This window comes from Lepidochelys kempii, chromosome 9 (assembly GCF_965140285.1).
Source record: "Lepidochelys kempii isolate rLepKem1 chromosome 9, rLepKem1.hap1, whole genome shotgun sequence".
Lineage (NCBI taxonomy): Eukaryota > Metazoa > Chordata > Testudines > Cheloniidae > Lepidochelys > Lepidochelys kempii.
In genome coordinates this window covers 81,243,114-81,265,441 of record NC_136388.1, presented here as the reverse complement: position 1 = coordinate 81,265,441, position 22,328 = coordinate 81,243,114, and the positions used below count along the sequence as shown (strand labels likewise).

The window sequence follows — 22,328 nt, the reverse complement described above, 5'->3', positions numbered from 1 at the left end:
CAGATGGATGAAAAAGTGCTTTCCCTCCTGCCACTCCCAAATTTCTCTTTTAAAAAATTCATGTGAAATGGTCTCGGCACTGCACGTTCCTTCCGCGAAAAGTGACTCACTCCCATGTACAGCAGACTGGCTTCTTTCGTGAGCTATTCAAATTCCCGTCACAAACTCAGCAGAGGCTAGCTAATACCTGAGAGCTCCAGCCTTCTAAAAACGTTGCTTTCTAAAGACGGTGCCACTCAAAAACATTTTGCGAGAAACCCTCAGCAGGTGATACCAACTCTCTTCCTGAACTGCAAGCTCCCTCTCAGATGAGACATTAAACCAAGGTCTTGACCACTTGTCGTCATTAGAGATCCCATGGCACTTGTTGTATGACGACTGATATTATATAAGCTCCAGGGTCCTGGCCAAATTCCAGATTTTGCATTCTACCCTGTAGTTTCAATTTCACTTATTCTTCACTTATTTATTTGAAAATTGTTACAGCAGGTGATGTCATGGGTGCACAGTAACTGCTGGGTTTCTAACATGTCCTTTGCATAACCACACCCACCTATGTAACTTGACACCTATTGTTACAAATCTACTTTTCAGCTACTTCAGTTCCTCTAAGACAACACATTTATCTTTTCAATAACTGGTTCCTGTAACAACCTGTCAGTGGCCAGTAGATTTGGAAATATTTTTCAGTTTGTCATTTAATTAGCCAACTGAGCTTTATTTGAGTCCTGTGTGTATCTAGCTGGTTTTCTCAGGATATAGCCGCTAATGTGACTTGGGCTAGCTACATGGTGCTACTTGGCAATACTGGGTATGTAACCAGCCGACTGCGACCTGACATCGTCGTGACCGACACGGAAAAGAAGAAGATCCTCATGGTGGATGTCAGGGTGCCATTCGAAAACAGGTCACTGGCTTTCCACAACGCCCGAGCTCGTAAGGTGTTGAAATACACCTCACTGGTCGACACCCTGAGAGCCCAGGGCTCCGAGGTCCAGATCCACACCCTGATCATGGGAGCCCTGGGCGCATGGGACCCTCACAATGTGCCGGTGCTGAGAGTGTGCGGAGTCGGTCAATGCTACGCCCGGCTCATGCGATAGCTCATGGTGTCTGACCCCATCAGGTGGTCAAGAGACATAGACCCGGAACACATCATGGGACACCGTCAATACCAGATCAAGTAATCGAGACCGCTGGTCAAGGAAATAACCCACTTCCTTCCTTCCCTGACAAACCAATGGACGCACCCCACCCATGTCCTTATTCACTACACCAATACTGACTTGGACTCTTAATACATTCTATGGGTGGTGTACCTGAGATCACTTATCCACTGATGTTTTAAAAACTCCCGCACGCCAATCTGGGTCTATGCTAGATATGTACTATGTATGTATCTTGTGAACCTTGTAACCGATACTTGTAATCCCTCATAACCCAAGCCTGACCCCAGATGTACAATACCTTCCCTCTTAACTTCTGTAAATTTGACTTTAAACATTAACTTTAAGAAAATTTTTAATTCTTCACTTGGTCCCTCTGGTTCCTGCAGGGCTAACGTGGATCTTAAGTGGTGCATTATACTGGCTTTGTGCACAAGACTGAATTTCATCTTTAATGAGTGAATGCAGCATTGTTGCACTGGCTCTGTAGTGCCATACCATCAGCACGTTCTTGGCTGGCACTCGCTGATTAGATCTGAGCTGCTGTTGTTACTGGTGAGCAAGGCAGTTGTGAGGTTTTCATAATACTTGAAAATGTTTTTGCAAAAGACAAACGTGTTTTTCAATTACAGTGTTTATGTGGCTGAGCTACCTCTTTCACAGCGTTTGTTTTGGCTTCAGGAAGCCAAAGAACAGAATAAACAAAATGTAATTTCAATGCTTTTCTCCCCCATGCAGAGGGGGAAAATCCTTACCACACATACACTTCATGACTGCAGCCAGGGAACAGGACGGGTATTATAAACATAGCGTGTGCCTTCTCCTACTTGCCAAAGCCATATTAGAGAGTGGACAGAAAAAAAAATCAAAGGTGAAATGAAGAGGGTGGACCAGTGGGAAAACTGAAGCCGCATTGAATTAGAATCACTAGATGCTGAAACTAGCAAGGTGACCCCTCACGAAATTTACGTCCCTCCTACAGTCCCACCAGGGCCTGACTTTTCTTCCACTTTCCAGATCATTGCCCTGTTGGCCAAGAGATCATTTTTCTTGGAGGCTGGGGGCTGCCACAGGGCCTGGTGGGAAACAAGAATGGGAGTCGCCCTATTTTAATATTTGATTTATTTATTTGGAGAGGCTCAGGGGGTTGAGAAGCCAGTGGAATTATGAAAGTAACTTCCAGCAGAGAGTGGCAGGGCAAATAAGCTAAGTCATACTTAACAAAACATACCTGAACCTTCCTCCCCAAATACTGCATCCTAATATGTATTTAGTTAGGGCTGGATTCTGGCACCTGTATTCACACTGAACAATACCATCAATAGGATAGCTTGTGGCAAGAAGGTACTGCTCAGCTCGAGGACAGGTGGCAGAACTGAACCCTTAGGGGTGAGACATGCAGCTCTTACTCTCCCCTGGTGAGCACTTACTCACAGGAGCAGGGCCACTGATGTCAGGGTTGAGAAATCTAGCCTCAAAAGTCCTGTCAGGTCAAAGTTAAAGTCAATGTTTGCTTTCATATGAAGAAGCTTTTAAAAGTCCTTGGAAGCTTGTCCAGTGCACTGCTTATTTATTTATACTGCAACATGGTGAATTCTATTGCTGCCCTGCTCAGTGTATTCAGGTGAGCTATTTAGATTTTATGGCTCTATCAATAAATCTCTCAGCATTTACCAAAAAGATTTTTTTAATCCCGTGCACATTCAATCAAAATGTCAACCAGACACTTACAGAATCTCCCTTAAAAGGCTCCATTGTAACTCCCACAGGCCTCAATTCTACAACCCAATCTGATAGGGCAGATTGTCCCTGGACCTGGACAGGGTCCTGCTGAAGTCAGTGGCCCCTGCCCACCCAGCTCAGATTGCAGAATCCAGGCCTAGATTAACTTTCTCCTTTTCCCCAGTAAATAATTCTTGTCCTTCTCTTAGTAGTACAAGGGTCATGACATTCATAACAAGTGTTCTTGCCAACTACCTCATTACCAGAGCAAACCTACAATGAAGAGGAGGCAGGAAACGCGTCTCCACTTTGCAGTACAATACATAAAAGCAACAGGAAACTCATATCAGACCGGTGACTGCTCCTGCCATCTTCTTCTCCCTGAGTTATTGGTGGGTACACAGTACAGAGGGGAACTGCAGTGAAGTCAGTACAGCCTGTATTCATTGCTCTGCAGGGTTTGGTTGGGGAAGTGGGTGGCTGGCCTGGTCCCCTCTTACTCCCACCCCTTGCACAGATCCCTGGGGTCTGGGATGGGAGGGAGGAGCCAATACTGCGGACTGGCCCCCATCCCCTTCTGCACAGTGAGGGCCACATCTGTGTACAGCATACCCTCTGCATGCAGATCTGAGGGGAGGTGATTGGGACCCTGGGTAATTTAGTCCAGGCTCAGCACTTAAAAGAAAAAGGGTTTACCATCTTAGCATGATAATGATTTATTTGTATTACTGTAGCATGTGGGTGTGGTCAGGTCCATTATGTTAGGTGTTGTACAGGCGTAGAGTAACAGACAGCCCCAGCCCCGAACAGCTTACAGTCCAAGGCATCATCACCAACTCTCATGATTTATCACAAGTCTCAGGATATATGGTATTTTTTCCTAAAGCCCCACTCCCTGGAGTCAGGTGATGTGGTAAACATCTCATTAAAAAAGTCACTTTCTTGATCTCATGGTTGAAAAGAGAGTGAAAATGTGAACCCTGAGGGCTCCAACACTGGAAGATAAATAAAAAGAACTCAACATTTATCATTATTTTTTAAATCTCATGGGTTTTGATCACTTGGGATTGGCAAAACAGACACATGGTGGGGAGGGGAGATACAGGCACAAATAGAGGATGTGACTGTGCCTAAAATCTTACAGCTGGTCGACAGTAGAGCCAGGAACAGAACCCAGCTTTCTCCTGGCTCCCAGCCAGTACCCTCGCCACTGCATCATGCTGTTTCTAAGAACTGTTTCCAGGGAGTTTTTTAAAACATTTCTCTGCGATGTTGAAAACACAACCACAACCACGTTGTGCAAGTGCCTGGAAACCAAGCTGAGTCAAATGCAAAAGGTAATCCAGTAACTGTAAAGGGAAGAAAATTATGTCCAAAATTCTTTCACTTGTAATAATCCAAGGTATCATTTGTTGTACAGGTCAAGTCAATTTTTAATTTATGATTTTAAGCATCATCTGTGCAGTGTAACTGCACAACTCCCTAGGTAGCCGTCTTGAAAGGAATACCGCAAGTGTTTGGAGAGATTGAATATGTACATGTATAGGGACAAATAATGTCAGTATGAAATCTGATGAAAAGATCCATATGTCCATTCTGGTGGTGAGATATAATAGATGTGTAGGCTGCTGTTTGACTTCCAGTCCAAGCTGTTGTACTATTGGTTGAAACTATAGTAAAGAACAAAATTGTCAGATACACAGATGAACATAATTTGTTGGGGACAAGTCAACATGGTTTTTGTAAAGGGAAATCATGGCTCACCAATCTACTAGAATTCTTTGAGGGGATCAACAAGCATGTGGACAAGGGAGATCCAGTGGATTTCCAGAAAGCCTTTGATGAGGTCCCTCACCAAGGGCCCATAAGCAAAGTAAGCTGTCATGGGATAAGAGGGCAAGTCGTCTTATGGATTGGTAACTTGTTAAAAGATAGGAAACAAAGGGTAGGAATAAATGGTTGTTTTTCAGAATGGAGAGAGGTAAGTAGTGGTGTCCTCCAGGGGTCTGTACTGGGATCAGTCCTATTCAAAATATTCATAAATGATCTGGAAAAAGGGGTAAACAGTGAGATGGCAAAATCTGCAGATGATACACAACTACTCAAGATAGTTAAGTTCCAAGCAGACTGCAAAGAGCTACAAAAGGATCTCTCCCAACTGGGTGACTGGGCAACAAAATGGCAGATGAAATTCCATGTTGATAAATGCAAAGTAATGCACATTGAAAAACATAATCCCAACTATACATATAAAATGATGGGGTCTAAATTTGCTGTTACCACTCAAGAGAGATCTTGGAGTCATTGTGGATAGTTCTCTGAAAACATCCACTCAATATGCGGCGGCAGTCAAAAAAGCGAACAGAATGTTGGGAATCATTAAGAAAGGGATTGACAATAAGACAGAAAATATCACATTGCCTCTATATAAATCCATGGTATGCCCACATCTTGAATACTGGATGCAGATCTGGTCACCCCATCTCAAAAAAAAATATTGGAATTGGAAAAGGTTCAAAATAGGAAAGGGCAAAAAAAAATGATTAGGGGTATGGAACGGCTTCCATGTGAGGAGAGATGAATAAGACTGAGACTTTTCAGCTTGGAAAAGAGATGACTAAAGGGGGATATGATAGATGCTTATAAAATCATGATTGGTGTGGAGAAAGTAAATAAGGAAGTGTTATTTACTCCTTTTCATAACACAAGAACTAGAGCCACCAAATTAAATTAATAGGTAGCAGGTTTAAAACAAAAGGAAGTACTTTTTCACACAACGCTCCGTCAACCTGTAGAACTCTTTGCCAGAGGATGTTGTGAAGGCCAAGACTATGACAGTGTTCAAAAACATAGCTAGGTAAGTTCATGGAGGATAGGTCCATCAATGGCTATTAACCAGGATGGGCAGGGATGGTGTCCCTAGCCTCTGTTTCCCAGAAGCTGGGAATGGGTGACAGGGGATGGATCACTTGATGATTTTCTGTTCATTCCCTCTGGGGCACCTGGCATTGGCCACTGTCGGATGACAGGATACTCGGCTAGATGGACCTTTGGTCTGATCCATTATACCTGTTCTTATGTTCTTATCTCCCTTTTATGTAATTCAGCACAAGGAAGAAAGGAAATGTGAGCCATGACATAAAAGATGGTCTAACACCTGCATCAGATGACAAAGAATAATTAATAATCAGACAGGAGGCTGCTATCTTGACAGCTACATAAAGCATTTTAGGACTAAGACCCTGAATCTGCAAAGACTCATGCACACAAATAGCTTTATGCATATGTTTGACCTCAATAGTCCATCCATGTGTAAAATTGCACTCATATATATGTCTTTGTAGAATTAAGCCCCAGGAAATATAAGGTCCCACTAGAAATCACTGAAAATCAGATAGTTTTAAAGTTGATTTAGGGGGAAAATATATATGCTTAATGTTTTCTTTTAATTTAATTATTGATAAGAGTTTGGGTTTTTATTTTTTAACACTAAGACATTTTATCCTAAAGTGACTTGATCCTTTTATCCAAATTAGAAAGTTTGTCTCAAAGTTGAAGTGTAGACTAGAAATGTGGCTGGACTCTGAAAAGTTACTGTGAAAACACAATCGTGGGGCTGTAAAAATAACACCCTGGGTTGTGGCTTGAGTGTCATCACCGGTAGATAAAGATCCTGCAGCTCGCGCATGGTGGGGCATAGAATGGCAGCAGTTCTACTGGCGATGCAAGAGACAGAACAGACGGCAGCTCAGTCTCCTATTGCTGTTTTGCCTCGGCAAGGCTAACTGGAGTAAAAAGCAATATTCCGTACTTTTGATGGCAAAGTCAGCAAATCTGATTCTGAGAAAGCTCCTCTGATGGGTCATAAGGTGTTATTTTTACAGGGGTATTTTAATGATCATAATCACACCAAAGGAGACCCTACTCTCACTTGAGGGAGGAAGTGCTGCTATTCAGTGAATAGTTGTGTGCATGAAGACCGAACATCCATAATCGTTTGTGGATTTAGGTTCAAGGTCACCATTCATAGGAGGGCAAGAAACAGCTGTGCGACCAGCTCTCGTGATTTTATCACGAGTCTCACAATATTTGCTATGTTTTATTAAATCCCCAGCTCCTGAAGCCATGTGATCATGAAGGAATCTCAGCTTTTTTCTTTCTTTCTTTTTTTTTTAAAGTAACTTTCTCTAGCCCTTGTGGTAATGGGGAAAGCTAGAAAAATACCAGAAGGTAAATAAAGACCGCTTATCCCAATTTTTAAAATCTTATTATTTATGCCAATCTCATGATTCTGGGGGGGATGATTTTTGAATGTTTGGGATTGGCAATACTAGAATCAGATACTAACATATAATAGGGTGAGATGCCTCATCTTCTCCATTCAGAACACATAGCTTCCACAACTAAATGGCACTGTTGCTACTGCTTTGGCCTCATCTGCAAGAGAGGAGGGATGTTGTGGTTAAGGACCTGGGCTGTAACTCAAGAGATGAGAACATAAGAACGGCCCTACTGGGTCAGACCAATGGTCCACCTAGCCCAGTCTCCTATCTCTGACAGTGGTCAGAGCCAGAGCTTCAGAGGGAGTGCACTGAACAGGGCAAATCTGGAGATTTCGGTTTAATTCTTGACTCTGGTATAGACTTCCTAGGTGACCTTGGGCAAGTCACTTCATCTCTCTGTGCTTCAATCCTGCATCTGTATACTGGGGACAATCGTACTCAGTTTGCCTGCCTGTTTAGCTTTCAAGCTGTCTTTTTCTATGTGTTTGCAGAGTGCTCAGTGCAATGGGGCTCTTTAGGTGCTGCTGTAATACAAATAACAGAAGCGGTATTAGTCTGTGTGCACATTGCCCTGCTGAACAACTCTGTCCAAGATTTCTCAGCATAGCATTCAAAGCTTAGGATAAAGACAGTATTATAGTGGGAATGTCATAGGAGTTAGAGGAGGTATGGTTTAGACGGTGACTTACCTCAGATCTTCACCAGTATAATAAATGCCCTGCATGCCTGGTGCTGACATCCACACCCTTCTGCATGCTGCCTAAACCATGCTTATCATCAATCACCTGATTCTTCAATGCTGGGAAAAACACTCAAAGGTGATGTGAAAATAAAATACAGGCCCGGAAAACAAAACTCCTTCAAGAAGTGAGAGCCGGTCAATAGCAACCTGCCAAACCATCAGAGCAGGCAGGAGAAGTTTCAAATGCATGTGTTTCTCAGGTATGTGGAACAGTCACATTTTTAAACAGAAGCCCAGTACCAAGCATACAGAGGCAAGGCAGCTACTTAATAGCCTCCAAATATAGGGCTTGGCTGTAAAAGAAAACTCCTAAGGAAGATCGCTGATAAGCCTTTCTCTGTAAATGCCATGAAGGTCGTGGAGATGGGCCTGAGAACCAGAGCAACGGATGTCACCCGTGTCAACCTGTACGCCCTCACGGCCATCTGGCTCGTCAGCACCACCAACGCTGCTCTCAAAACCATCTGACCATTGATCCACCTGCCCTCTTTCTTGCTCCCTGGGAAAATCAGGACTGATGTAGTGTCCTGAAGCTGGGTGCTGACAAGTAGGTAGGTTTCTGTGCCTCTTTCTGGGAGAAGCCCCCTGTGAACTCGGTTTGACAGTAGAAGGGAATGTCATTGTGGCCACATTAGAAAAGGCCCGTGATTAAAGCTTTCTACACACCATAGATTAAATGACAGGCTGCTGCTGAATGTTTCAGGTATGGAGAGAGACAGCAGACCGGCAGATGAATTTTATGTTTCAGGTACCTAATATCCTGTTGATTTCAGGGCTATGATTTCAGGGATGAGGGCTGCTCGCCAAGTTCAGCTAGAGACTAGCTACAAAGAGATAAAGTACCTGGCAGATTGTGTAAGGTGTGACAAGCAGGCAAACCATCAGCAGTGGGTAGTTTCTGTTTTGTAACATAAAATATGAAGCCACATTTCCAGTGAGTTCACACTACACTCACTAGAAAGAAGATTTTGCAAACACAGGCCTATCATGGCCACACCTGATCTATGTGGTGAATTTTCACAGGTGCTGAGTACCTACAGCTCAATGAGCATCAGTTGGATGCTACACAGTTTATAGAGCACTTTGAAACTTTTTTTGAGTTGAAAGGCATTGTACAAATAGAAGCAATGTGCCTTTCCCTAAGAAGTCGTGTTGATATGATTATTTATATAACAGGAATGCCCATAGACCCCAGCCAACATCTGTGCCCCATTGAGCTAGATTCTGTATGTACACAAAACAAACAGCCCTTGCCCTGGACAGCTTACAATTTAAATAGACAAGAGGTGGGGAAAATGGATACAGCATACAGGCAGCCGATTAGCAACTGAGGGATTAATTGATTGGACTGTTCCAGGTCAAGCTGGGAGACTCTGGCAGAGCCAGGACTCAGATCCAGGTTTCCTGAGCCCAATTACTTGTCCGTGAGACCATTCTTCCCTGCACTGAAGCTACACAACTTGGCAGGAAAATTGGTCAACATTTAAAATTTTTAAACCTTTAGGTTTTGTGGGGTTTTTTCAGGGGAAATGTATAAGACAGAACACAGAGAGCCACACATTCATGGACACTTCTGTGAGTGTAGACGAGTGTGTGTGAGCAGAGCACTGGCAAACCTGCCCGAAGTTACAGCTCCAGGTCCGAGAAAAGGTTAACGCAGTCATTCCAAGCAGAGTAAAACAATCTATAGATCTGCTTTACCGACCGTTAAAAAGCTGCCAATAAAGACTTTAATCCCAGAGATGTGTCAATGGGCAAAGCAATGGGTTTCATACTTTTGCTGACTTTCCAAGCCATGGGAGTTAATATGAGTGTAGCTGATTCGTGAGCCGTGTAGTCCACACCTGTTCTTGTTTTCAGTGCTGCACAAACAGACCGCCTGGTACGGCTCAGCTAAAGGCAGTAGCTTGGGTCTGAATGTTTCCAGCATCAACAAAAATAACATCATCCATCCCCAGTGGATGGGAGATCTCCTGTATCGCAGTAAAAACAACTGCTTAGCAGAGTCAGTGTTAAAAGATAAGAAACGTTCTCATGGGCTTTGCTGAGTTCCTGCAACACTGTCTTACCCAGAGACACATCAGCATTTCCTGACAAACTGCCACAGGGTCACTCACACTGGTTTCCTCCTCTAATCAACAGCAGCCCTTTGGAGGGGTCACTCAATTGCCTTGCGTGTTGACGTTTGGAAACCCTGTGTTAATTACCAGGGCCTTTCACCCTTTGTTTCTCTGCTTTAGAAATGCAGCCGTCACATTCTGACCACACCTGCTTGGAGGAAACTCCTCGAGTGGCCAACACCATACGCTTTCCTGATTCTTACCAACCACTGTATCAGTTACAGATTTATGGAAAGGGGCCACAGAAAGCGGTGGCAGGTCAAGACTGCTTGGTCTTGAACTGCATCAACTCATTAATCAGAGTCATTGTCTCCTCCTTGACACCGTGGTGCACAGAGAGCTTAATAATGACAGAGACATTGCCACTCTGTGTCCAGTTTGAGTTATGGAGGGGCCATAGGCATGTCCTTTCTTCATAGTTTTATGACAGATCCAGAATTTAGAACTTCAGGCATAAGATAAACATGAGAGCTGGGAAAGGGGGTAGCACCATCTGCAATCAGCTGCAAAGTGATATTCACTCAAGCGTGGTTTGAAGTATTTGGGAAATGCAGTAATCTCATAGCTATGGAAAAAAGGCAGGGAATGTTATTTCATGGTCAAAATGATGGCAATTCCTTTGGGAAAGAGAAGACCTGGCACAGCTCCAGGATTTAGAAATATGCAGAACCAGTGGGAGGGAGAAAGGAGTCCATGCTGATTTGTTGCACGAGGGACTCTTTAGAAAAACCAAAAAAGGAAAGGGGCTGCATTAGCCTTCCCCTATCTAGTCCTCCCAAAAGAAGCTTTTAGGGTTACATATGCAAGTGTTTCACATCTTGTTTCCCAGACACTATTACTAAATGTGAGCTGCAGACATGTCCTTCAGTTCTTCATCCCACGGGACTGACTGTAAGGAAAAGAGGTGTCTCTTCTCAGGACAGGACTTTAGTGCGGGTGAAGTTACTTATTGACAGGCCTGGAGAACGAGGGCCCCTGTTCAACTCTAGCATGGGCATAGCATGGGCAGCAGCAATGTATGATCTCACTGCCCTACCAATGGGTTTGACCCAATCAATGCTCATTGACATCAATGGGAAACTTTCCCTTAATTTCAATGGGGTTTGATTCAAGCCTAATATGTCTTACCAATAGTGTGGAGGAAATATCACTAAGGGTGAGACAGCAGATCATGCTCCATCTGCCCAGCCACAACCTCTCTCCAGCTGCCATTTGGACAGCAGGAGGCATTTAACAAATCTCCTCAATGATTTTGTTGCCACCTCAGCTTCACCCTACTGGAAATGCTAGAACTGGAAGTCTCTTCTAGAGTCTTGTGTAGAGACAAAAGTGGATCTCTGCCAGGTTTTTTTCCTCCTTCCCTGGAAGCACCAGGTATTAGCCACTAACAAAGGCAGGATAGCGGACCGGATAGCTCCGTCTCTAGTCTGATCTCATGTGGCCAATCCTATGTCCCTGTGTTCGCTCAGAATTCTCATAAGGGATGAGTTTTGGAGGGGGTGTTTTTGCACTGATTTATCATCGCTTCTCTTGTGTGTCAGCCTGACACCTCTTTGTAGATGCAGACATACTTAAACATGGGCTGCACGTTAGGGTTTCTAGTTTTCCAGAAATGCTTTGTTCACTTCCCATTAATCTAATCAAGATTGCTCTATGCGGGATCATCTGTATGTTGCGCATAGTCACTTAGACAGTTTTGGATGCTAAAGAAGGAATGTTTTAAAACCCCTTTAATTAAATTACTTTATTATTTTGAGCACTTATCAGTAGATTAGCTCATTTATCAAAGGTGACATGTAAGGCAGGAAAGTCAACAGCAGTAAGTCGCGAACTTCATGTATGTCCTTGCTGCGGCAGTAAACATTGTGTTCGCTCACACATCACTGGGATTACATTTGGCACCTCTATATTTCTTTCAAACTTATTTGTTTTGTACAGCTGCAAATAATGAAAGCAATCGTTGCGCTGACTCCACTCCAAGAATTATTCCCCAACTTCTGAGTACGTACAGAAAGAATCACTCCTTATTGAAATATATTCTGATGTGAGCCAGGACCTCTGGTAAAAAAAACAAGTGGTAAATTTGTATCTGCCCAAGCAATAATTTCTCTCCTGTTCCTACTTTGCTTTAATATTTATATTTAGGCTTGGCAGAATTTGATTTTTTTTATAGTTTCAGTTGATAATATCAATGTTTATTTTTAAGAGCTTTTACAGAATTTTTTCTGTTTAAGTTTTCACACGCGTAAAAGTACGTTTTTAAAGCATTTTTTCTATTTTTATTGATTTAAATTGTCCCAGTTGTGGGAGATTATGTGGGGTGTCAAAGAATAGTTGCTCCAACCCCTCAGACAGAGACAAACACCTGCAAGATCTCTATCAAGCATTCTTACAACTACAATACCCACCTGCTGAAGTGAAGAAACAGACTGACAGAGCCAGAAGAGTACCCAGAAGTTACCTACTACAGGACAGGCCCAACAAAGTAAATAACAGAACGCCACTAGCAATCACCTTCAGCCCCCAACTAAAACCTCTCCAACGCATCATCAAGGATCAACAACCTGTCCTGAAGGATGACCCATCACTCTCACAGATCTTGGGAGACAGGCCAGTCCTTGCTTACAGACAGCCCCCCAACCTGAAGCAAATACTCATCAGCAGCCACACACCACACAACAAAAACACTAACCCAGGAACCTATCCTTGCAACAAAGCCCGTTGCCAACTGTGTCCACATATCTATTCAGGGGACACCATCATAGGACCTATCACATCAGCCACACTATCAGAGGCTCGTTCACCTGCACATCTACCAATGTGATATATGCCATCATGTGCCAGCAATGCCCCTCTGCCATGTACATTGGCCAAACTGGACAGTGTCTACACAAAAGAATAAATGGACACAGATCGGATGTCAAGAATTGTAACATTCAAAAACCAGTCGGAGAACACTTCAATCTCTCTGGTCACTCAATTACAGACCTATAAGTGGCAATTCTTCAACAAAAAAACTTCAAAAACAGACTCCAACGAGAGACTCCTGAATTGGAATTAATTTGCAAACTGGATACAATTAACTTAGGCTTGAATAGAGACTGGGAGTGGATGGGCCATTACACAAAGTAAAACTATTTCCCCTTGTTTATTTCCCCTCCTACTGTTCTTGTCAACTGCTGGAAATGGCCCACCTTGATTATCACTGCAAAAGGTTTCCCCCCGCCACCCCACTCTCCTGCCGGTAATAGCTCACCTTTCCTGGTCACTCTTGTTACAGTCAGTATGGTAACACCCATTGTTTCATGTTCTCTGTGTATATAAAATCTCCGCACTGTATTTTCCACTGAATGCATCCGATGAAGTGAGCTGTAGCTCACAAAAGCTTATGCTCAAATAAATTTGTTAATCTCTAAGGTGCCACAAGTCCTCCTGTTCTTTTTACGATACAGACTAACACAGCTGCTACTCTGAAAAGAATAGTTATTTACTGACACTAGTTAGTCACTGAAATTCAAAAATACTAAAGTTTTATGATCATTAAAACACAACTTGTCAACATCGCAGGTCAAAATATACAAACTCGAATAAGTTCTCAAGCAGCATTTTTCTTATTTTGCCTCTCTGTACATTTCAGTTATTATTGATGGGACTATTTCTCTCCTCAGTTTGGATGTGTACAGTGAAATCGATGTAGATCAACATTTACAGACAAAAATATAATCTTCCCAACCCTATTTATGTTTGACTTTTAGCCTGAAATTCAGAAGGGGCTTCAGAACTATTTAATCAAAGAGAATGGCGGTTGTTACAAAGAGGAGCTTTCTGAGATCAGTGTTCTGCTTCAATTGCCCATAGGAGAGGTTACATCTTTCTAACTCTAACATAACAAAAATCACCACAACAACCATTTCCTCTTCTGTGTAGATACCCTTATTATTTCAGACATTTTAAAAAAGCTAGATCATTGTTAACTTTTATGTTTCAATCTTAATACCTATTACACACTTGTCAACAAGCATAGAAATATACAAACGGGTTGCCATTACATACAATTAATCCATCGTTTCCCAGAGGGTGATGTGCAACCCACAGTGGGCACTAAGGGGGCACAGCACAAGTTACCTCCAGGCTGCCCTGCTAACAAGGCAGGGTGAAAATGGGTATGTGATTGATTTAATTTTTCTGAATGGGGAATCAGCTTTTAAAAATTTGAGATGGTACAATAGGCCTTAAAGGGACCATTTAATAATTCACCTCTACTGTCAGTACAGGTCAGACTTTATACTGTCAACATAAATACTAGGGAAAGTTTTCTCTTAGCTAACCAGGAAGGATGTTAACAGGATAGCTGGTGTAAATTGATATAACTGTATTAAAGTGATGCTGATTTACACCAAGTAAGAATCTGGCCTTCTATCTTCAAATCCCGTAGACAAAAAAAAAAGAGAGAGAAAGAGAGAGAGAAGTATGTTATATACGTAAACCTATCATTATTACCTAACATCTTTGAACCATAAGTACAATTATGGAACCATCTTCAATTATACAATAACAAGAAAACATGATCTATTTGGTTGGGCATGTCTTTAAAGAGAGCTGGGATTTTATTTGGTCCAGATTGAAAAAAATCAAGGGAATTACACAGGCAAAAATGGTTAAGATTGAAAATGTAAAGGCACAAAACTCCGACGGCTGGTAAATGTGGGGTATGTCTGCGCTGGAGCAAGGGGCGTGATTCCCAGTCACACAGACATATTGGCACTAGCTCTCATGGACTGAGCACACTGAAAAAAGTAGTGTCACCATGGTAGCCCTGGCAGTGGCTAGCCGCCCTGAGTACAACCAGCCTGACCTCCGTGAGTACATAATCAGGACGGCTGGCCCATGCTGCACCTCGCTGCAGCTACCCTACTGTTTTTAGTGCACCAGCTTGATGAGCACTAGCACCAGGATGTCTCAATGAGCTGGGAATCACGCCCCCCAGTTCTAAGTGTAGACGTAGCCTTAGGTAAGTTTCGTTGGCCGCATTGCATAGATTAAAGCACTGGGAAATATTTAATTCAAAAGCTGTATGTTTAAGGGGGTCAGGTTGTCACTGTTGAGGGACATATAGCTCTGTGAGTTTAAATTCTCAGCCATCATGCTGCATTTGCACAGATACTTGGCAAGTAATAGTCATACACAACACAGCATTTCAGCAGACTGAAGAAACCGAAATACTGACCTGTATGTTAACATACCCATTTCACAATAAAATACGACACTATTCAGTACTCTCCAGCTGTGAAAGGGTTTGGAAATACCCACAATTGAGACGCTAGAGTGAATTTAGAATAAATGGGGGAAAAATTAAGAGCCCAGGTCCTGCTGTCTTTACTCCGACAAACATGCATCGTGTTCATGGCAGTGAAAGAACTTTCACTATGTTCAGCCCCTGCATTGGGTGCACAAAAGGGGAGGGGGGCTCCTGGCTCACACTCAGTCCCCAAACACCTATGAACTAGATAAAACTGAGCCCTCAGTGGGAATTTCATATAATGGCCATTTTAAGACCTGAAAGAGACATCATCAGCCTGGTCCATGGACAATGGACTAACCAAAACCATGCAACGTGGATCCCTTCTAGGTCATATTTTTCCTTCCTGGAAATCTTCATACGCTGCAATGATTTGTTTGCAGCAGAGATGAGTCAGGGGGGCCAGATGAGGAATAAGGAGGACTCTGGCTTACACAGCCCTTCCTTTGTTAAGCATTTGTTAAAAACTGCATCTTGACAAGGCCACCAAGGTCTTAAACTTGATAGCACCAGATTTCAGAGAGTGGAGGTTTCAGTTCAAGTGATTTGCGAGCCAGGGAGTAAGACAACCAGCCCCACATCACTACTTATGGTTCAAACCTGCCAAAGGATTAAGAGCTTCCAATGCTATTACATTTTCTTCAAAACGGAAACTCCAAGTTTCCTTGCTTGTTGCCAACTATTATTTCAAAGTATCTCTATTCCTCTGTATTCTGGGATCTTCGGACAAGTATTGAGAGCCTGAAGCTAAGGAAGGAAAACTTTTAGGATAGATAGTAAAGATAGGCTCCGGATGCAAAATCTAAAACCACATTTCTAACACCTCAAGCTTCAGGGATGTTTGCCTGTAAGGTTTTGGATTCAGCCCACTATGATTGTTTTGTCAGTTTCCCAAGTGTTAAGCAAATCTAACAACAGTTTTGTCCCCAATCCCCTCTTCTGCTCTTCTGTTTATTCTGCTGTCGCTGCCATTTTGTCTAAATTTTAAACTGTGAGCTCTCCGGACTGTCTTTGAGTTATTTGTTGTACTGTCTTTGAGGATGATGGGATCCTTACGTGCTACCATAACAACGATAATGTTCTGAATGTGGATTTTGTCATCTTTCGGCCTGTAAAGTAGAATCAGAATTCTGGAGATCTGATCATGAAAGCGATTGTTCATCTGCTCCCATTGTTGCAAGATGTATGATTTTGCAGAGCTGAAGTATATCTTCTTCAGGCTGAACTATAGCAGACCATGGAATTTGTCTCCTCAATGAAGTGGGGCCAGACCTAGCATCTGGGATATTTAAAATAAGACTGGCCAAAGCACTAAAAGGCATCCTGTTAGGAACATTCCTCCATTGAAACTAGATGAACTACAAGTAATAATCCAGACCCTCAAGTGCCCATTTAGGGCAGCTTTATAGTCTTTTTGTGGTCCAACAGGGCCATAGTTCTGGGCAGTACTTGCCCTATTGGGTCTTTTCCATTGATGACTTCTCTGATGTCATCATCTTGGTGATGATGATGCCTTAACCACCACCAAGATTCAAAAATAGAAGACCAACACAAAGATTTCATCTCTATACTGAAGGCTTAAGTGGGACTTAAGCAATACATAGTTCTTGTGCTGCCCCCTCTACACAGGGCTGATTTCCCCACTCTCTGATCTTCCCTGCAGTTATTGAAAGTTATTGTGACCCTACAAGCCCCACAATGCCAATTGGGAAAGCGTTCTCTGTTCTGTAACAGCAACTCCTACCAGGCCTGGCAAACTCACTGCACCTAGTACACTGCTTTCACAGCATTTATCCAACAAAAGGTTGCGTGAAGTGTCTATAAAAAGCTTATGTCATGCTGATCCGCATAAATGTTGCAAGATGTACATAGGGATGATATTTAAGGAATTGTGTGTATGTACTGAAATTGTATTTTAGAGTCTGTGTCCCAGGCATGGTTGACAAACAGGTTTTGCTGGACAAAGGGACAGATATTCACCTGCCTGCCTAGGTTCAGATGGAGATCAAACATTGTAAGCCAACACAATGGAAACTTGTTTGGCATATGGAGTTAACATAGGCACATGAAGACAACTTGGAGCTGGCACACCAGGGAAGGAACCATGGTGGGGTCATCGTGACTCTGGGGCCAAAACTTTGGGGAAATACAAAGCGAAACAAAAGGACATTTTGGTATCCAACATGGAGGAAGCAAAAGGATGGCACTTTTTGCATTCATGACAGGTGGATCCCAGCCATGTTGATTGATTGTTTTAGGTGCGAAACGACTTGAGACTAGGATTTGAGTCTGTTAAAGTTACGTGCAGACTCTTAGAAGCATGTTACACTTTTTGTTTTATATGTAACCATTTCTGTTTCCATTATCCTTACTCAGTGTCTCTTAAATCTTTATCTTTGATAACTAACTTAGGATTGTTTTTGCTATCACTATATCTTGGGGCTGGGAAGCTGCCAAAGTTCTCAGTCGATATGGCTTCAGTAGAGAACATCTCCTTGAAAAGAACCTCCCCGCGTGCTCATCTTACTCATTGGCCCAGAAAAGCAGCAGACAGGGGGAGTGAACTAAATGGATGTGGCGATGAAATTCTGAAGAGGGACGTGCAGGCACCGCTGAAGTAGAATGCAAATGCACCCACAATTAGCTTTCAGCCACTGTTGCTGTTATCATTCCACAAGTTATAAAAACAGAAGCAAATGAGCCAAGCCCTCCTGACATCAGCACTATTAATTCTCCATACTACACTTTGATGTATTTGATCGAAATGCCTGGATCATTTCTGCTGGGAACGGGAAAATGCTAAGTGGTGGGTAAAACTTGACCTCGTGGGTAATTCTTTTCTTTCTTTTTTTAATACACCCATTAAGAAGAAAAGGCTTTAAAAATATCCCTTTTGACCTGACACCAAAATCTGTTTTCAATCTAAACTCTTCCGTTTGTGTTTGTCTCGTCTGTGTCCCTCTTTCAAGGGAAGTTTTTTGGGTTTTTTTGCTATTTTGGAAAGACAAAATAAGTTGTTTGTCTGAACTGGGGAGGGAGGAAAAGAACCCAACGATATTCTTAAACAGTTTCAGTTGTAGTTCCTGAGCTGCTGCAGGCTAGGTGTATTATCCACTGTTTGAAACCTCCTTGTGCAGATTGGGCTAACGAGACCTGGAAAGTGGTTTCTTTGCTGGTTTACATTAAACTGGAAAACACCAATCAGATACTGGAGATGGGCACAAATCATTTCTGATGTCCTTAGTGACACACTCCGTCATGCTTCAACCATTTCTGGGCTGGCTCAGCCACGCCGTTACCCTTACGTGACCCCACCGTCTCCCCTGTTGGTTAGGCTTTGCGGCAGCTGTGACATAATGTTTTTGATGGCAGGGTCTGGAGGAATTCTGCTTGTGGCAAGGCATAAATCTGCTTTGCATTAGCACTCCACATATTTATCAAGTCTTTATACCACATGGCTGCCTGTTGACAAACGTCCCCCTCTTCTCCAAACTGGCTAGTCTGGCTAAAGACCAGGGAAATACTCAGAGGAGAGGCAGTGTCCGATCAAAGCCTAGAAACGGGGCTTCAGGTAGATGACAGGATGCCTGTGATGGCTAAATCGAAGTCCACTTCCTTTGTGCTAAAGCCTGACCCATGTGTGTAATCCTAAAGGGTTTGTGGGAGGCCAGTCAGCAAAGAAACTAGTGTTCTCACCGTACATCCTCAGACCTGCTCTAGCTCCCAGAGCACTGTGGGAGCTAGAGCAGGTCTGGGGTTGTGCCCTGCTGTAAGGGATGGCCTGGCTGTGGAGTCCATCCAGTTGGCCATCTCCTCCTCTGAAACAGCCCAGGCAGAGAGGATGAAGTTCCTGGGGAGTATGAATACACAATGGACAGGGGAGAAGTGCTGGCCCCATCTAGGCTCTCCACATCTCATTTGCACTAGTTCTGCCATAGTCAGTGACGTCCATAGCCCCAAAGAGTGGGGAGAATTGGCCCAGTAGGATCCTGCTTTTTAAATGTGTTTTATTGTAATAACTTCCTTGAAACAGAAAATATTTCCAGGTGCCCTTAGCTCACCACTGCTCCTGTTCATGTCACTGAGTCCTTTTTACCATTAAACAGGCCCTTTGCAATGTTGCTTTCCCAACAGTTTCCTGTCCTCAGCTCCGGAGTTCACTGTAATTCCCATAAATAGACAGATCCTGTGGGTCAGTATGGATCAGCCAGCCACACTGTGGATTCAGGACCCACACCACAAGCCAAATTCATTCCCACCTTGGTTTGCTCATAGAGTCAGCAAATTCAATGTTAAGAACAGCTAAGTGGAGGAAGCAGCTTCTACTTTTCAGAGTCCTTTTCTGTCTATAGCCACCCTTTGAGGTGTGACCGAAGAACTAGTGAGAGGTACGATGTATGTTGCATGGCTAAAAGAAAAGGAATTACAAACATCAAATGAGAAAAAGAGCAATACAGTTTTGGGCCCCACACTACAAGAAGGATGTGGAAAAATTGGAAAGCATCCAGCGGAGGGCAACAAAAATGATTAGGGGACTGGAACACATGACTTATGAGGAGAGGCTGAGGGAACTGGGATTGTTTAGTCTGCAGAAGAGAAGAATGAGGGGGGATTTGATAGCTGCTTTCAACTACCTGAAAGGGGGTTCCAAAGAGGATGGATCTAGACTGTTCTCAGTGGTAGCTGATGACAGAACAAGGAGTCATGGTCTCAAGTTGCAGTGGGGGAGGTTTAGGTTGGATATTAGGAAAAACTTTTTCACTAGGAGGGGGAAACACTGGAATGCGTTACCTAGGGAGGTGGTGGAATCTCCTTCCTTAGAAGTTTTTAAGGTCAGGCTTGACAAAGCCCTGGCTGGGCTGATTTAGTTGGGGATTGGTCCTGCTTTGAGCAGGGGGTTGGACTAGATGACCTCCTGAGGTCCCTTCCAATATTCTATGATATTCTATGATTCTAATACCAAGACAAGCTACTGAAAGAGAAGTACCAAGAACATGTACCAAAACAAGAGCCAAAATGGCAGATCAAAGAGTGATGCAAATGTACAACGATAATTAATAAGGATTCCCGACCCTCCAAAATCACACACATCCATGATTTGCATCACTAAGAATTTTGAAGAACTAACCATTATAACAGAAAACAGATCGGAAACATACTGTGGAGTAAACAAAAAACTCAGCAAGCCAGAGCAAGCATTAGTTGGGGTCCTTTATCTGATCTTCTCAAAGGTCTGTTTACTCTTAGTCTTGATTAGTCAATAAAATTTTTAATTCAGCAAATGAGTGTTGGCCTGGCACAAGTTGCCTGGGTTATTCAAGGATTTCGGAATATGCTGAGGAAAAACAAACAGGTTCCTTGTTGTCTCATACTGGATATGGTTATATATGTATGGGATATATAAAATGAGAGGGGAAAAAAGCTGTGTCCATGGGAAAGAAAAATATACATTGGAGGAGCAAATATACCACACTCCAAGCAAGACTGTTTTTTCCTCTGCTCTGGATTTACTAGGTGTCCAAGCAGAAGATTAGATTCTCATGACCACGCCAAGCTGTGGTTGGCCACCATCCCACTCTTCTGACCAATGATCTGCAACATTTTGATTTAAAGAGGCATGCTTGTCTTCCAAATGGAGAAGGAGTTTGATGATTTTCTTGCACTCTTTGGAAAAGGTTATATCAACTTAGAGCAGATTATTGGTTAGGGTGGGAGGAAAGTTGGGTTTTCAGGCTGAGGCCTTGAATGCCAAGTTGTAACCCCTGATTAAAGGATTGTACAGTAGAAACAACTGCATGGCATTAACTACATAGCAGTGGCTCATACAGGAGCAACAATAATAAAGGAAGGATTTATGGAGATGTTGGGGTGTTTCATTTTGGTTTTACTGTGAGGCAACAGGATGAGAAAATCCTCGAGGAGTCCCCAAAAGCTCCCTCTGAAACAGAAGTGAGTTGTAAATCAAGGATCTGATCCTGCAAAAGTAGTAGCGGTGACTTGAACAGGAGTTCAGTGGAAGAAAGGCACGCAGGGTCAGGCCCCAGAGAACTGAAAACAAAGCATCAACTCAGCAGGAGTGAATTGTGTTTAGTATAGTTGGTTCTGCCGAAGAGCTGATGCCATTCCGTGTGTGACGGTGCCCCTCATAAGGCTGTATGGAAATATGCTTATGAATGTATATATGACATAACTAGAATATGTTTTATGCTACATATGCCGTGTAACATTTCTTTGTAAAGGTTATGATCTACTGAATATATTAATCCTATTTGTATGCATGTATCATTTTTGTATTCAAAGTTATGAATATTGGCTGTGTACTTGCTTGATATTTAAGTAGCCTTTGTAAAGCATTTGGTCAGCTTCTTGAGAAAGGAATGTACAAATTAAGTGCCCAGTCAAGAAGCACTTAAGGGACAATGGATCTTGGAAGGCTCCAATCCACATAAGAAGTCTACATGAGGACGTTCAAAGTATCATGTGAGCAATGGCTGCTGCCTGTAAAAACTGAATCATGCATGGACATATGACTTGCCCAGGTGACTCTAAAACTCCATCTTGGAGCTGGACTTTGCATAGGAGAGAGGAGGGGGTCTCCACCCACAAGAGAAAGTCTATTTAAGCCTGAGGGAAACCCCTCTATTTGGTCTTCAGCTGGCTCAAGAAACTGGAACAAAGGACAGTAACTGTAGGGGGTCTGAGTGATTGCTGGACTCAGACTAAAAGGAGACTAGTCTGTAAAAGGAAGCTTACTGGAGTACCACTGAGGGTGAGATTTTGTCTGTATTCAGTTTTCTTAGACATAGACTTGTGTGTTCTATTTTATTTTGCTTGGTAATTCACTTTGTTCTGTCTGTATAAACTTTAAACAGGGTAAAACAGATTTATTTGGGGTTTGGACCCCATTGGGAGTTGGGCAACTGAGTGTCAAAGACAGGAACACTTCTTAAGCTGCTTTCAGTTAAGTCTGCAGCTTTGGGGCATGTGGTTCAGACC

At 42.9% G+C, this 22,328-nt stretch overlaps 1 protein-coding gene across 2 annotated transcripts in view; it reads right to left on the bottom strand.

Annotated features, from left to right (window-relative positions):
• Positions 1-22,328, bottom strand: part of LOC140917713 (vascular endothelial growth factor receptor kdr-like) — a 182,627-nt gene that overhangs the window by 127,046 nt on the left and 33,253 nt on the right. The window lies entirely within an intron of this gene.